This window comes from Cnephaeus nilssonii, assembly GCF_951640355.1.
Source record: "Cnephaeus nilssonii genome assembly, chromosome: X".
NCBI classification, from domain to species: domain Eukaryota; kingdom Metazoa; phylum Chordata; class Mammalia; order Chiroptera; family Vespertilionidae; genus Cnephaeus; species Cnephaeus nilssonii.
In genome coordinates, this window is record NC_137071.1 from 77,972,589 (window position 1) to 77,988,179 (window position 15,591).

The 15,591-nt window shown below is 45.1% G+C and overlaps 1 protein-coding gene and 1 pseudogene across 3 annotated transcripts in view; both read right to left on the reverse strand.

Annotated features, from left to right (window-relative positions):
• The window catches only part of AMMECR1 (AMMECR nuclear protein 1), a 117,384-nt gene that overhangs the window by 18,366 nt on the left and 83,427 nt on the right, over positions 1-15,591 (reverse strand). The gene's annotated exons all lie outside the window — the stretch shown is intronic.
• LOC307095138 (inhibitor of growth protein 1-like) lies at positions 3,003-6,009 on the reverse strand (annotated as a pseudogene). Its single transcript has one exon. The product of its transcript is annotated as an inhibitor of growth protein 1-like (transcript).

The window sequence follows — 15,591 nt, forward strand, 5'->3', positions numbered from 1 at the left end:
ACTGCCTTCCCCTGCCAGCTTGGTTGCCCCTAACTGTCCTCCCTTTCAGGCCTGGTCACCCCCAACTGCCCTCCCCTGCTGGCCTGGTCACCCCCAACTGCCCTCCCTTACCAGCCTGGTTGCCCCCAACTGCCCTCCCCTGCAGGCCTGGTCCCCCCCCCAACTGACCTCCCCTGCAGGCCTGGTTCCCCCCAAGTGTCCTCCCCTGCAGGCCTGATTGCCCCCAACTGCCTTCCCTTGCCAGCCTGGTCCCTCCCAACTGCCCTCCCCTGCTGGCCTGGTCACCCCTAACTGCCCTTCCCTGCCAGCCTGGTTGCCCCTAACTGCCTTCCCCTACAGGCCTGTCCCTCCAAACTGCCCTTCTCTGCAGGCCTGATTGCCCCCAACTGCCTTCCCCTGCAGGCCTGGTCCCCCCAACTGCCCTCGCCTTCAGACCTGGGTCACCCTCAACTGCCCTCCCCTGATGGCCTGATAGCCCACAACTGCCTTCCCCTGCCGGCCATCTTGTGTCCATATGGGGGCGGCCATCTTTGACCACATGGGGGCGGCCATCTTGTGTGTTGCAGTGATGGTCAATTTGCATATTATACTTTTATTAGATAGGATAGATTCTTATGAATCTCCTTTTACTGAAAATGTAATCAGGGCAGCTGTTTAAAAACTAACACAATCAGGCCTCCATGCCCTGTGGGAAATGACTGTGGACAGCTGAGAAGAAATATGAGTGCTTAGGCATTTCCAGGATAAAGGACATCCACGAATCTCCCCAGTGCCTGACACAGTACTGGGACAATCACAAATTGGCAACAGTTTCTGTATACTGACTTTCTGGTCAGTTACTTTGAGATTTTTCTTACTAATATTACATCCTTCATAATTTACTTTTAAAAAAACATACAGCATAAATAATTTATGCTCCCATCATTCACTGAAGTGAATTTTACATCTCCAATTCAATTTATAAAAATATGTCATGTTAAAATTTAAAAAGAATTTTGGTGCTTATTAAAGTTTGTAATAAAAACTGTGAGAGAAAGAATGTTTCCCTACCTGTGGGATGAGAGTGTTAGACTAAGTCAGTGGTGTTTAACTGGCATAGGGTGGGAGTGGCGGGGGAGGGGGGGGGGGAGAAGAGTCCCTGCAAAGTTTATCTGAATTTCAGGAGGTTTCATGTTTCAGCAGTATAGGTTGAAAAAAGAAAACTCCCTAGAAATTTTTATTCTACATTAATTAGATAACCTCTAAAAATCAGTCGAGCTCTGACAAACTATAGTCATGTATTGAAAAAATAAGTGATTTAGGCAAATTCAAGGCGATTTAGAAACACAAACCCTTTCTTTATAGAAATACATTCTGTGGTCTTCAACAAACATTTCAGATATTTTAAAGCCAAGTAAGTTAACAATTAAAAGAGTTACTAAGACCAATTGTATGATATGTGAATAATATCTAGCTAAGAACAAACTGGAAAGCCATGCTGACCAAAATAAAGTTTGATTTACTTTTGTATTTTGAGAAGGCCCCAACATCAAATTTGATATGAAAAAAATATCGAAGTTCTCCCATTCTGAATTAGTACCACATTTACAATTTTAAATTCTTTTATGTGTTCATATGATTCTGAACAACTGAAACCTTCTGTAAATTGAACTGTAAGTATGATGATTTTAAAGTGAATCCTTTGTGAGAAATAACTTATTTCATAGGTCAAAAATATATTCTGTGATGATATAAAGCCCAAACCAGAGTAACTCATTTTTTCAATGGAATCAGGACAATGGTAATAATGCTCTAAACAGAATAAAAACATAATAGCTTTTTTTTTTTTAAGTGAATGAGCATGGCTGTGTGCCAATAACATTTTATTTATGGACACTAAAATTTGAATTTCATATAATTTTCATGTGTCACAAAATAGATTTCCTTTGATTTTTTTTAACCATTTGACAATGTAAAGATCATTCTTGGCTCACCAACCATACAAAAATGGGTGGAGGGCTGGATTTGGCCTATGGGCAATACTTTTCCAACCCCTGGTCTTAACATATACTCTTTTCACATTTATTTGCTGGAAATTATGTAACTTCTCCTTCATTATTAAGTGAGAACAATAATACAAAATTTTGCTTAAGATTTTGTCTAAACTGCTGGTGTACCAATTTTTAAGATAAAAATTTAAAAATCACTTATGTCAAAATTAAATATACTGCTAGAGGAACTAGCTAAGTTTCACTTATTTTTTGATGTCACTTCTATACAGGTCTCATGCACATAGCAGAGAACACACCTTCGTTTCACAATGGCATCTGGCTGCACTTCTGATTATAAAATAGAAAGTACAGGTTCAGTTGGAAATGTACATTTATACACCCTATATAAATTAAATAAGCTACCCTAGGACGTGTAATAGCAAAAGCATGATTTTGAAACTCCACGACTACACTACTTCTGCTTGGCTTAATAAAAAATGTACCCAATCTGGCCATTTGGGGTAACATGACAGAATATTAAATGTTTGTCATGTAAAATTTAACAATTTATGTTTTCATAAAATAATCTTCAAATTTGAAACCTTTTTATTGAATTGTTATATGGATATACATTATTATAGCAAGAAGATTTAGTAACTTGGCTAATTTTTTAAAAAATCTGTTCATGGCCGAAACCGGTTTGGCTCAGTGGATAGAGCGTCGGCCTGCGGACTCAAGGGTCCCAGGTTCGATTCCGGTCAAGGGCATGTACCTTGGTTGCAGGCACATCCCCAGTAGGGGGTGTGCAAGAGGTGGCTGATCGATGTTTCTCTCTCATCGATGTTTCTAACTCTCTATCCCTCTCTCTTCCTCTCTGTAAAAAATCAATAAAATATATATATAAAAAAAATCTGTTCATGAAATAATAACATTATTTTTGTTAAAATAAAACAGTAGCTAAATGAATCTTTTCTTTCTACATTTAATGTGTTAGGTTGCTTCCAAGTCAACTTCCCAGCCAAAAAAAAAAAACAACAAAAAAAACAGAAAAAAAAAAGTCTGAGACTCACTTGAGTATTTAATTCAAACCTATATTTGTAGTTTCTAGAATGTTGATCCACTAACCACTTTCTTGTTACACATGTGTACCAACGAAAACAAAAGGCAGAAAACCACTGCCATCCCTACAAAAGGAATGGCTCCTTTTCTAGCATTCTTTAAAAATATACATTGTACAGTCTTTGCGCCTCATCAAAGGTGGCAATGTAATAAATACACTGGCTTAGTCCTCCTCCCTGTTCAGCAAGGTCCACCGACTACCTGTTATAATAAGCCCTCTCCTTTTTGGATTTCTCCAGGGCTTTGTCCATTGTTTTCTCGTTCTCCCCTTGACATTTGGGACAGTACCACTTGCCCTTTGGTTTATGATTCAGTCCCACACAGGAGAAGTGGAACCACTCGATGGGGCACTTATTGTCACAGCCGATCATTTATCCATAGGAGACCTGATTGCACAGACAGTATGTGAGCTTGTTTGGGTTGATGGGAAGGTCTGCAGGGGATGTTCCCTCTCTGCTTTGGCCTTGGAGCGTTTCTTCTTCTTGGAGGCCTTTGCTTTCTTCTCCTTAGGCGTTCCTGAGGCAATGTCATCATGGTCGTGATTATTGGCTGCATTCTCCCAATTTTCATTGTTGCGCTGTCTCTGAGACCTCTTGTTATTGGGCTTTTCTGCCTGTGTGATTGTCTCATTCTTGGACTTATCCTGGCCAGCTTTGCCACTGTGGCCAGTGGTGTCATTGACCTCGTGGTGTGCCTCAAAGAGTTCCACGTGCTGTCCACCTGCCTGGACCTGTTCTCCACCAGCTCCACCATCTGACTCACAATCTAGATTTTCTCATCGCCTAGCTCCTGGCTCCTGGTTCCGGATCAGGGCTCTCTGAATGCAGTGCAACACTCTCCTCTTCTGGTTGCTGTCCATCTCCCATTTAAACTTCTCATAATATTCATCTAGTTCCTTCAGGATTTGTTTCCCCCATTCCTTGCAGCCACTGGCCTGTCCCCCAGGTCCCTGAGGCCTGGGTGGGAGGCATAAGCTTCGTCCTAGGTGGAGCCAGGAACGCAGCTAACAAGCCTTGCCCCCAGCACCGGGGCACCGCCATTGCTCTGCCCATAATAGCTTTTTTGTCACGTTGAGCAACAGCATTTTCCTTACTCCTAGAACCACAGATGCCACCAAATAGTCATACTGCACAATCAAAACAGGAGAGTGGAAAATGGCCTGCTGTGGAGAATGATCAAATCTGGCTAACCTGTGGAAATCACAGGCTTTGCAAATTAAGTCATCTCCACTGAATTGAGCACCAAAACCAATTCTGTATTTTTTGAGGGAGGCATCTGTCACAGCTGCAACTCTAAAATATAACCCTTATGTATAATAATTGAATCTTCGCTTAGACAGATTGGAGGATCCTTCAGCCCAGCCTCATCCCAAGAGACAAAGGCTGTAGTTGTAATTACAAGCTATATAAGAGATCAGCTAACTAGGGAATTGGGATTCCCTGAAGCAAACTTCTAAAATTCTCTAAAACTCTACACAGTAACTTTCCATTTCTCAGGATGGATAAGGAGGTAGTGTATGGGAAAACTACATCATCAAACATACCCCTAATTACCATTGCCCAAAGGACAGCCAGGTGGGCAAAAACTGGAGACTTGCAAATCTAGCCTTATTGGAGTCGGCAGGTCATAAAATTATTAGAAGTTCTGAGAAAAATGCTTTCAAGGTCCATCAGCTGTGATAATATCCTTTTAATCAAGACTGTATTTTTGCTAAGCAAAGCTAGAATGGTAGTAAATTAAATGTAGTACTTATAGGTAAGAGGATATGGAATTAAACAGAGCTGTATCTATGTGTGCCGAGGGAACATTAAGACCAGTTCAATAGATTCACTTTCATGCTAAAAAGAAAGTCATATTTATTCTGAATCATTTCATATCAAATGATTTTTATTAATGGTACTAGTGGTCCGGTGCATGAAATTCGTGCACATTAAAAGGGAATTAATTAGAAGAAATATTTTAATATTGCTATTTGCCCTTTCTCTATAATAGAAGTGTCAGATATGAAAGAAAATTAGTAAAATGTATATAAAATCTCCCTCCTGTCAGTCTGGGGCATAATGCAGGACCTAGAGTCAAGTCCCTGCCCACCACCCTCACCCGCTTTGAAAACGCAGGAGACCCAGACCAGGCTGGCCCCACCCCCATTGGGTGAGACCCAGACCTGGCCGGCCCCACCCCCATCAAGCCCCTCCGGGTGGGGGGGCAGCCTCAGGTCCACCAGCCCGGCTCCGGGCAGGGGCCGCAGCCTCAGGTCCCCCAGCCTGGCGCCGGGTGGGAGGGCGAAGTCTTAGGTCCCCTGTCAAGCCCCGCCAGCGGGGGGCATGGCCTGAGGTCCCCCATCAAGCCCAGCCCCTCTGCAGTGTCACATCAGTGAACTGGACCGCACGCAGGCAGTGTCACGTCTCCAGCCGGGGATGCAGGCAGGCAGCGTGACATTAGCACCGGGGGCATAAGTCCCCACCCGCCAGTTCCTGTAGTTGTGACTCAGACACCATTAGGACCAATTAGCATATTACCTCTTTATTATATAGGATTATACAATCTTTTGTTTTTAACATCACCCAGAATGATTAAATATAAAGATTAATGTTATGACCCTAAAACATATTTTGATTATTCTGGGGTTGATTATTCAGTTTGGGTATTATGCATCCCCAACTGCACCTGGCCTCAGCCCCATCCTCTTTCCTCTCTTGTCCATTTTTCTTTTTCTTTTTTTTAAAAAAATATATTTTATTGATTTTTTACAGAGAGGAAGGGAGAGGGATAGAGAGTTAGAAACATCGATGAGAGAGAAATATCGATCAGCTGCCTCCTGCACACCCCCCCCACTGGGGATGTGCCCACAACCAAGGTACATGCCCTTGACCGGAATCGAACCTGGGACCTTTCAGTCCGAAGGCCGACGCTCTATCCACTGAGCCAAACCGGTTTCGGCTCTTGTCCATTTTTCTATTTGTTCATTCCTGTATCAGAGAGCATGTGGGCACAGAAAAGAAATACATGCAAATTAATCAACTTTGCTACTTAATAAAAGGTTTGGTAAGAGAACAGATGATAAATAATGGCTAAAACAAAGCTTCTAGACTGTCTGCAGATTTCATTTTTCTCGTTATCTGGTCCCTTGTTAGAAATGTGGCTTCATTTAAAACTACTATACTCTAATGCAGTGACTCTCAACACAGGAGCATTAAAAAAAAACTGCCCTCATCCCACACTATTATAATACACTAGAGGCCCGGTGCACGAAAATTCGTGCACTAGAGGGTGGGGTCCCTCAGCCCGGCCTGCCCCCTCTCACAGTCCAGGAGCCCTCAGGGGATGTGACGACTTAGGCCCGCTCCCCCCAGGGAGCCACAGTCTGGCCTCCCTCTGCAGGAGCGATTGGGCTGATCAGGGGAAGGCACCTCCCCCATCACCCAGCTGCTGATGCCTCCACTGTTGGCCATGCAGGCTGCCGGCCCTCCTCGGCCCTCACCTCACAGCCGCTGCAGCTTTTTCTGGAAGGACGTCAGGAAGATGTCCGGTCTATCCGGTCTAATTAGCATATTACCCTTTATTAGTATAGATGGTCCATATTATGCTCCTCACAATTTCAGAGTTGAAGTTTTTATACCCTAGTCTGTCTATAAGGCAAGTGTTAGTCCTATAACCCACTAGCGGCACTACACAAGGATCTCACTTTTACTTGGGACCCTAATCTGGATACACTGAAATATGAAAAAGAATCATCTATCTAAAAGCATCGATGATTATAAAATGTGCTCTATCTAAGTTGAGTAGGCTCCACCCAAACCTTGGACCAGTTGATTCTATAATTTACCTCCACAGTCCTGACCCTCAAAGCTAAATCTGCCCCTGATCATATCCTGGTCAATAAACCCAATTTACTTCCTCAGGTTCATCATGTGTCAGCAAATGCCACAGTTAGTTCCACTCTTCCCCATTTTCAGAACCAAATATTGGGTTTCTCTGTAACAATATGGCCATAGCTCACTCTACTGATGTCCAGTGAGTTAACCTTGAATAAAATGAAAAATACCAGGAGGTTAAAGAATCGAAAGTTGCTTGACATGTCTTTGTTGATTATAACATTTGGCAAAATATGCTTTGCAATTAACAAAGCAGTCACTGGTCATTCACATAAGACTGACTTGCCAGGCTCAATACACCTGTTCCATTGAATTGAATGAAAGGGCTCTGTTCCTAAGGAGAAGAACTCAGGATATGTGACACCCCGCCCCCCCCCCCCCCCCGCCACTAACATTTAGAGGCTGGCGTCACAGAAGACATCATGCTCTTTCATAAAACAGCCCAGTCTGGCCTCCCTCTGCAGGAGGCAACTGGGCCGATCAGGGGAAGGCACCACCCCCATCACCCTGCTGCTGCTGCCACTGTCGGCCATCATGGCTGCCGGCCCTCCTAGGCCCTCACCTCACAGCCGCTGCAGCTTTTTCTGGAAAGACGTCCTCGTCTATCCTGTCTAATTAGCATATTACCCTTTTATTAGTATAGATGGTCCATATTATGCTCCTCACAATTTCAGAGTCGAAGTTTATTATACCCTAGTCTGTCTATAAGGCAAGTGTTAGTCCTATAACCCACTAGCGGCACTACACAAATACTAGACAGAAAAAAAACACTTCACTGAACAGTTCACATGGGTCTGACCCAGAGTCTGACATTTCTTATATTCTTAGGAGGAAAGAGCCATGTGGCAATTCTCCTAAAAGCACAAAAACCACAATGCAGCATGGTCCACTCTTTTCACTCATAACCCCACAGTACCTTCTGACCCACCCCCAGCTTGGTCTTCTGAAGACACTGAAACCTCTTTTTACCAATGAAAGCAAATTCAACAGAGGGGAGGAAAATATTCCAAAATTGGGCCTACTCAAAGTTTATCCTCCTGAATAATTCTGATTTGGGCAAGAAAAATTAAGATTTTTATCATATAGGCTTATGACAGTTTGTGTAGATTCTAATGAATCACTTTCCCCAATCCTGATACTACCAAAAAAATGTAGACTACATATTGGCCAGATCTGCCAGAGTTATGATTTTGCATCATTTGACTCCACCCATGAATTTCAGAAGTAAGTCTGATGTTTTTGTTTTTTATTTTATTACAGAGTGGAAGGGTGAGGGAGAGAGAGATAGAAATATCAATGATGAGAGAGAATCATTCATCAGCTGCCTCCTGCACACCCCGCACTGGGGATCGAGCCCACAACCCAGGCATATGCCCTTAACCAGAATCAATCCCAGGACCCTTTAGTCCGCAGGCCACTGTTCTATCCACTGAGCCAAACCAGCTAGGGCAAGTCTGATGTTTTGAAGCTGTTCATCTGATTAACAATGAACACTTAAGATTAACAATTATTAACAAAGAACACTTCAGATTCTGGCCAAATAATAAATTTAAAAAACAATGTCGCTGCAATTGTGTGTTTTTTACTCAGTAATTTTTACTTTTGTAAACCTTAACAATGGTAAACATGAACTATTTTTTTCTGTTTATAAAAATAGTACATGCATATTATCCCAAATCCCTTTAGAAGAGCAGAAAGGAGAAAATAAAAATGACCTGGAATCCTGGTACCATCTAGAGACAGCTCTTGCTTTAGTGACTTAAAAACTAATCTCCTGAAGGAATTGAGATGCCACGAAGGACTATATATACTGTGAGGCAGTTTTTGTCCATGGTCTGACCAGTTCCTGTAGCTGTGCTTGATTTCAAATCTCCTTTAAGTGAGACACTTTTAGAAGCAGAAAAAATATATAGAAATGAATTAAAAAGACTAGAAAAGTGAATTAAAAGTATAATTGATTGCAATTCCATCACTTGGGCACAAGTAACCTTTTAATATATTCTACTATCAAAATTATTTCATCATCTACCTCACATGAGATTATTTTTTTCTGTTGCTATTTTGTGAAAAACAACAGCAGAGCTCTCATTGACCAAAATACATACATGTTCCTCTTCTCTAAAACCCTTTCAAATTAGTCACTTTTAGCTTGGAAATTAGTTCAGTCTCCATGGACCAATTCTTGGCTTTTTTAGAGCTTACCAAAGGACCAATTAGTGCCAATTTTGATTCATGTAGAAGACTTAGACATCTTATCTGTCAGGAACACAAGCCTGCCAATTTAGTTCACAAAGGCCACTAAATAATGATCTGGATAACATTTATTTTAACCAATAGCAGACGCACAGCTCTAAAATACCTGAACTAGTGAATAATCACCCCCATGAACTTTTAAGGAATTAGTTAATATTTTAAATAAAGCATGGTTAATTATGAAGTGCTTTGAAAAGCTATGAAGCCAAACATGTTTATATATCATTTGCAATGAAATAAACTGTTCTTACATTATGATTTTACAGAGAACCAGTGACAGCTCAAGAGTGCAATTAAGGGAAGGGTGACACCAATTCTCTGTAATGATTAATTATAATGTGCATTACTTAAAAACTGATCATCCTGAAGCTTTCCAAGGAAAGTTCAGGCAATACAGGTGACCTTAAAATAAAAAAGCTTGCTTCTAATCAAAAGTTAGAAAAATGCATTCCTACCTCCCCCCGCCCCTTTTTAAGGGAATGAGGAAGGGAGTGAATTTACAGACAAGGAAACTAAAGTTTTAAAATTTTCTTAGAATCCAGAGATGTGAATTACTTTGCTTTTCAAAGCCTGGGGGGAAAAACACCTCTTGGCAAATGTACCTAATCTATATATATAAAAGCCAAGCAACCGGAAAGACCGGTCGCTATGACATGCACTGTGGCCAGCCAACCAGCCTGATGGGGGCGGGGCCTGCCAGCCAACCTCCTGCAGCCCCTCCCTCCAGCTGGCCCCGCCCCCAATTGCCCTCACCCCGATTGGGGGTGGGGCCAGCCAGCCCCCACCCGTGCACAAATTCGTGCACCGGGTCTCTAATCCTATCTAATAAAGAGGGAATATGCAAACTGACCATCAAGTCATAACAAAAATGACTGTGCCCACAGCAGAGGCAGGGATTCCATAACACAAGATGGCTGTGCCCTCAGCGGAGGCCGAGTTCCCGTAACGAGCCTAAACGAGCAGTCAGCAGGGACCTGAGGCTGTGTGGCGCTGGGCCGGGGCAGGGGACCTGAGGCTGCACCCCCCCACCTGGCGGCGCTTGACAGGGGACCTCAGGCCGTGCCCCCCGCCCCGGCACTGGGCCAGGCGACCTGAGGCTGAGCCCCCCACTCAGTGGGGCTTGACAGGAGTGGAGCTGGCCGGGTCTGGATCTAGCCCAATGGTGGTGGGGCTGGCTGGGTCTGGGTCTCACGCAATTTTGAGGCACACGTGGGTGGGCGGGAACTTGACTCTGGTTCCTGTGACATCCCCCAGACTCTGACAGGAGAAAGATTTTCATATACATTTTACTAATTTTCTTTTATCTCTGACACTTCTATTAAGAGAAAGGGCAAATAGTAATATTAAAATATTTCCTCTAATTAATTCCCTTTTAATGTGCATGAATTTCATGCACCAGGTCACTAGTATAAAATAATATTGTTTCCCTGAAAAGAAACTAAGAAAAATTTTATAAAGGTTAGAACTATACATTGAATATCTGACTCAATATGGTTTTAATTGGTCTATAAGAGATTTGTTCCTAAAAAATTACAAGTTGAATTTATGTAAATGAGTTAATCTTAAAGTTATGAGGAAGACAATAAAGACACCCTATAGCAAGTCCCTCTGCAAAGCAAAATATCTATTTGTAAAATGAATAATTGTTCTCTAATATATTTGCTTAATATAGATTATACATATAATGTTTCCTTAAAACAGGGAATGATACAGTAATAAAATAGAGGCATTTACTAGTATGATTTAGAATTTTTTCTTCCTAAAGAAAATTCTTTTATGAAAAAGAAATCTAAAATGCTCAAATTCAAAAATTAGACTTTTACACTTTCGTTGCCTACATTTAAGTTACCAATGGCTATTTTAAAATTTAAGGATCTCCTATGATTTCTAAATGGCTAGTGATAATTCATTCTCTGGAAGTAAAATGAAACAGAAGCCATTTTTAAAAGATGATTCACAGTATCACACTCTGTCAGCATCCAAAGACCTTAGGTATTACCTAGTTCAACTTTTCCGGCTTTCTGGTCAGGAAACAGAGACCCAGAAAGGTTACCAAACTGGGTAGATGCATTCAAAAAAAGAACATGAGTCTCCCCATTCCCCAAACACAGGACTCTTTTATTAAGTGCTGGGACACACACACACACACACACACACACACACACACACACACTCAGTTCAGGAAAGAATACACCAGCGGTCCTCAAACTACGGCCCGCGGGCCACATGTGGCCCACTGAGGACATTTATCCGGCCCGCCGGGTGTTTTTGCCGCTGCTGCCTGTCCTGCTTAGCAGCTGACTTAGCAGTGTGCATAGGAATTTGTTCATAGTTGGTTTTTTTTAAACTTTGAACAAAGTTTACATAAATTCAGTGAACTGGCCCCATGTCTAAAAAGTTTACATAAATTTACATAAATTCAGTGAACTGGCCCCATGTCTAAAAAGTTTGAGGACCCCTGGAATACACTATAATGTAACTACTAAGGAAAGGGATGGAAATGTTTGTGGATTTGGGGAAAGCAGGAAAATGTTCCCCCACCAAAAAACAATGGGAGAAAGCAGGAAGCAACTGGGAGAGGTATAAGAATGGACAACACAGCCAATTTCACTAAAAGTACCAATACCTAATGGAAATTTTTATGCATTAAATCACCTTCTAGAAGTTATTTTACTTTGTTCGGCTTGCTTCCTCACTAGACTTCTGATACATCGACTTGTTGATTCACAGCAAATTCTTTCTAGATGGCCAGGAAGCGTGAAGCATTCCTTTCCCAATGTTTCACAGCACTTGAAAAACGTTTAGAGTAGAGCATCAGGACAAAGACTAAATTATCTTAAGGATAGTAACATGTTATATAAAAATCTCAGGTCCCTAAGAAAATATTACAAAGCATTTTCCTAAATATACGAAGCATATATATATATATATATATATATATATATATATATATATATATACATACTAGAGGCCCGGTGCACGAAATTCGTGCACGGGGGCAGCGGGGAGGGTGTCCCTCAGCCTGGCCTGCACCCTCTCCAATCTGGGACCCCTCATGGGATAACCAGCAGTTGGACATCACTCTCACAATTCAGAACTGCTGGCTCCTAACCGCTCTCCTGCCTGCCTGATTGCCCCTAATTGCTTCTGCCTACCAGCCTGATTGTCCCTAACTGCTCCCCTGCTGGCTTGATTGCCCCTAACCACCTCTGCCTCGGCCCGCACCTGGTACCCAGGATTCCCTCCTCCAGCTGACCACAGGCACCCAGGATCTGGGCTTCCCTCCCTTTGGTCAGCCATAGGCACCCGGGCTGGCTGCAGCCTCAGGGGATGGTGGACAGGGGGCTTTGCCTGTGTTGCAGCTGCAGGTGCTGGCGCCCAGGACCGCAGGGTGGGCGGCTTCTCCATCTACCAGGCTGTAGCCAGCTGCAGGTGCTGGCACCTGGACCGCAGGGTGGGCAGCTTCACTGTCTCCCAGGCCACAGCCAGCCACAGTTACTGGTGCCCAAGACCGCAGGGTGGGCGGCTTCTCTGTCTCCCAGGCCACAGCCAGCTGCAGGTGCTGGCACCTGGACCGCAGGGTGGGCAGCTTCACTGTCTCCCAGGCCACAGCCAGCCGCAGTTACTGGTGCCCAAGACCGCAGGGTGGGCGGCTTCTCTGTCTCCCAGGCCACAGCCAGCTGCAGGTACTGGTGCCCAGGACTGCAGGGTGGGTGGCTTCTCCATCTCCCGGCTACAGCCAGCCTCAGGTACTGGGGCCCGGTTTCTCCATCTCCCCCAGGACGTGGGGTGGGTGGACATGGGGTGGGCGGCTTCTCCAGCTGACTTCGGCTTGGGATCACAGGGCAGGTGGCTTCTTTGTCTCCCAGATCGAATCCACCCTCAGGTGCTGGCACCCAGTTTCTTGTCTCCCCCAGGATGTGGGGAGGGTGGCTTCTCCAGCTGGGATCACCGGGCAGGCGGCTTCTTCATCTTCCAGGTTGCAGCCAGCCTCAGGCACTGAGGCCCGGTTTCTCAGTCTCCCCCAGGAGGTGGGGCAGGCAGACCTGAGGTTCCTGATGCTGGCTGCAGCCTGGGATCACAGGGCAGGCGGCTTCTTCATCTCCAGGGCTGCAGCCAACCTCAGGCACGGGCACCTGGTTTCTTGTCTCCCCCAGGACATGGGGTGAACCACTTCTCCAGCTGGCTTAGGCCTGAGATCACGGGGCAGGCAGCTTCTTGGTCTCCGTGGCTGCAGCCAGCCTCAGGCGCTGGGGCCCTGTTTTTCCGTCTCCCCAGGACGTGGGGCGGGCAGACCTGAGGCTGGCTGCAGTCTGAAATCATGGGGCGGGCGGCTTCTTCGTCTCCCGGCCGCACCCAGCCTCAGGCGCAGGGCCTGGTTTCTCCATTTCCCCAGGGCGTTGGGCAGGTGGACCTGAGGCTTCTGAGGCTGGCTGCAGCCAGGGATCATGGGGCGGGTGGCTTCTTGGTCTCCATGGCTGCAGCCAGCCTCAGGCGCTGACGCCTGACTTCTCCGACTCCCAGAGACCGGGAGATGCTGGGGGGCGGGGCTGCCGCCATGTTTTCAGTTAAATTGCATACTCACGCTGATTGGATGGTGGGCATGGCTGGGCGTGGCTGGTGGGCATGGCTTTGTGAGTGTAGCGGAGTGATGATTTGCATACTACTCTATTATTAGATAGGATACACACACACACACACACACACACACACACACATATACACACACACTAGAGGCCTGGTGCACAAAATTCATGCACAGGGGTGTGTTTCCCTCAGCCCAGCCTGCACCCTCTCCAATCTGGGACCCCTTGAGGGATGTCCGAATGCCCGTTTAGGCCCAATCCCAGGAGGATTGGGCCTAAATGGGCAGTTGGACATCCCTCTCACAATCCAGGACACTGGCTCCCAGCTGCTTGCCTGCCTTCCTTCCTGATTGCCCCTAACTGCTTCTGCCTGCCAGCCTGATCACCCCCTAACCACGCCCCTGCCAGCCTGATTAATGCCTAACTGCTCTCCTGCCAGCCTGATTGCCCCTAACTGCCCTCCCCTGCAGGCCTGGTCACCCCTAACTGCCCTCCCCTGCAGGCCTGGTCACCCCTAACTGTCCTCCCCGGCAGGCCTAGGTCCCCCCCCAACTGCCCTTCTTTGCAGGCCCGGTCACCCCCAACTTCCATCCTCTGCCGGTCTGGTCACCCCTAACTGCCTTCCCCTGCAGGCTTGATCTCCCCCAACTGCCCTCCCTTGCAGGCCTGGTCCCTCCCAACTACCCTCCCCTGCTGGCCTGATCACTCACAACTGCCCTCCCTTGCTGGCCAACTTGTGGTGGCCATCTTGTGTCCACATGGGGGCAGCCATCTTGCGTGTTGGAGTGACAGTCAATTTGCATATTACTCTTTTATTAGATAGGATAGAGGCCTGGTGCACAGGTGGGGGCCAGCTGGTTTTCCCTGAAGGGTGTCCCAGATCAGGGTGGGGGTTCCCTTGGGGCGTGGGGCGGCCTGGGCGAGGGGCCTGTGGTGATTTGCAGGCTGGCCACACCTCCCAGTGACCCAAGCGGAGGCCCTAGTGTCTGGGATTTATTTATCTTCTATAATTGAAACTTTGTAGCCTTGAGCAGAGGCCAGGGCCGGCCAGAGAAGGCGGGAAGCTTGGCTTCCTCCATTGCCGGGGAAACCCAAGCCTCCTGCTCGCTCCATGGCCGCAACCATCTTGGTTGGGTTAATTTGCATACTCACTCCTGATTGGCTTGTGGGCGTAGCAGAGGTATGGTCAATTTGCATGTTTCTCTTTTATTAGTGTAGATATATATATATATATATATATATATATATATATATATATATATATTCACACACACACACTAGAGGCCTGGTGCACGAAATTCGTGCAAGGGGCTCGGTCCTCACAGCTGCAGCGGCTTGCCTTGCCCCTTGCAGCCCCGGCTTCATCCAGAAGGTCATCCGGAAGGACGTCCAGAAGGACATCTGGAAGGTCGTTCAGCTGTCTGGTCTAATTGGCATATTACACTTTTATTATTACATATGTGTATGTATATATGAAGCCTATATATCTAGATGTATATATAAACTACATATAACCTATATATACATATAGATATAACCTATATATATATAGACCTATATGTATTTACATGTACATAGATCTATGTATATAGGTGTATATGTGTGTGTGTGTATGTGTGTGTGTGTGTATAGGCTTCATATATCTATATCTATAGATATCTCTATAGGCTTCATATAGATATAGGTTTCATGCATCTATATCTATCTATACATACATACATATATATGTGTGTGTGTGTGTGTGTGTGTGTGTATACACACACACACACACACACACACACAGTAGAG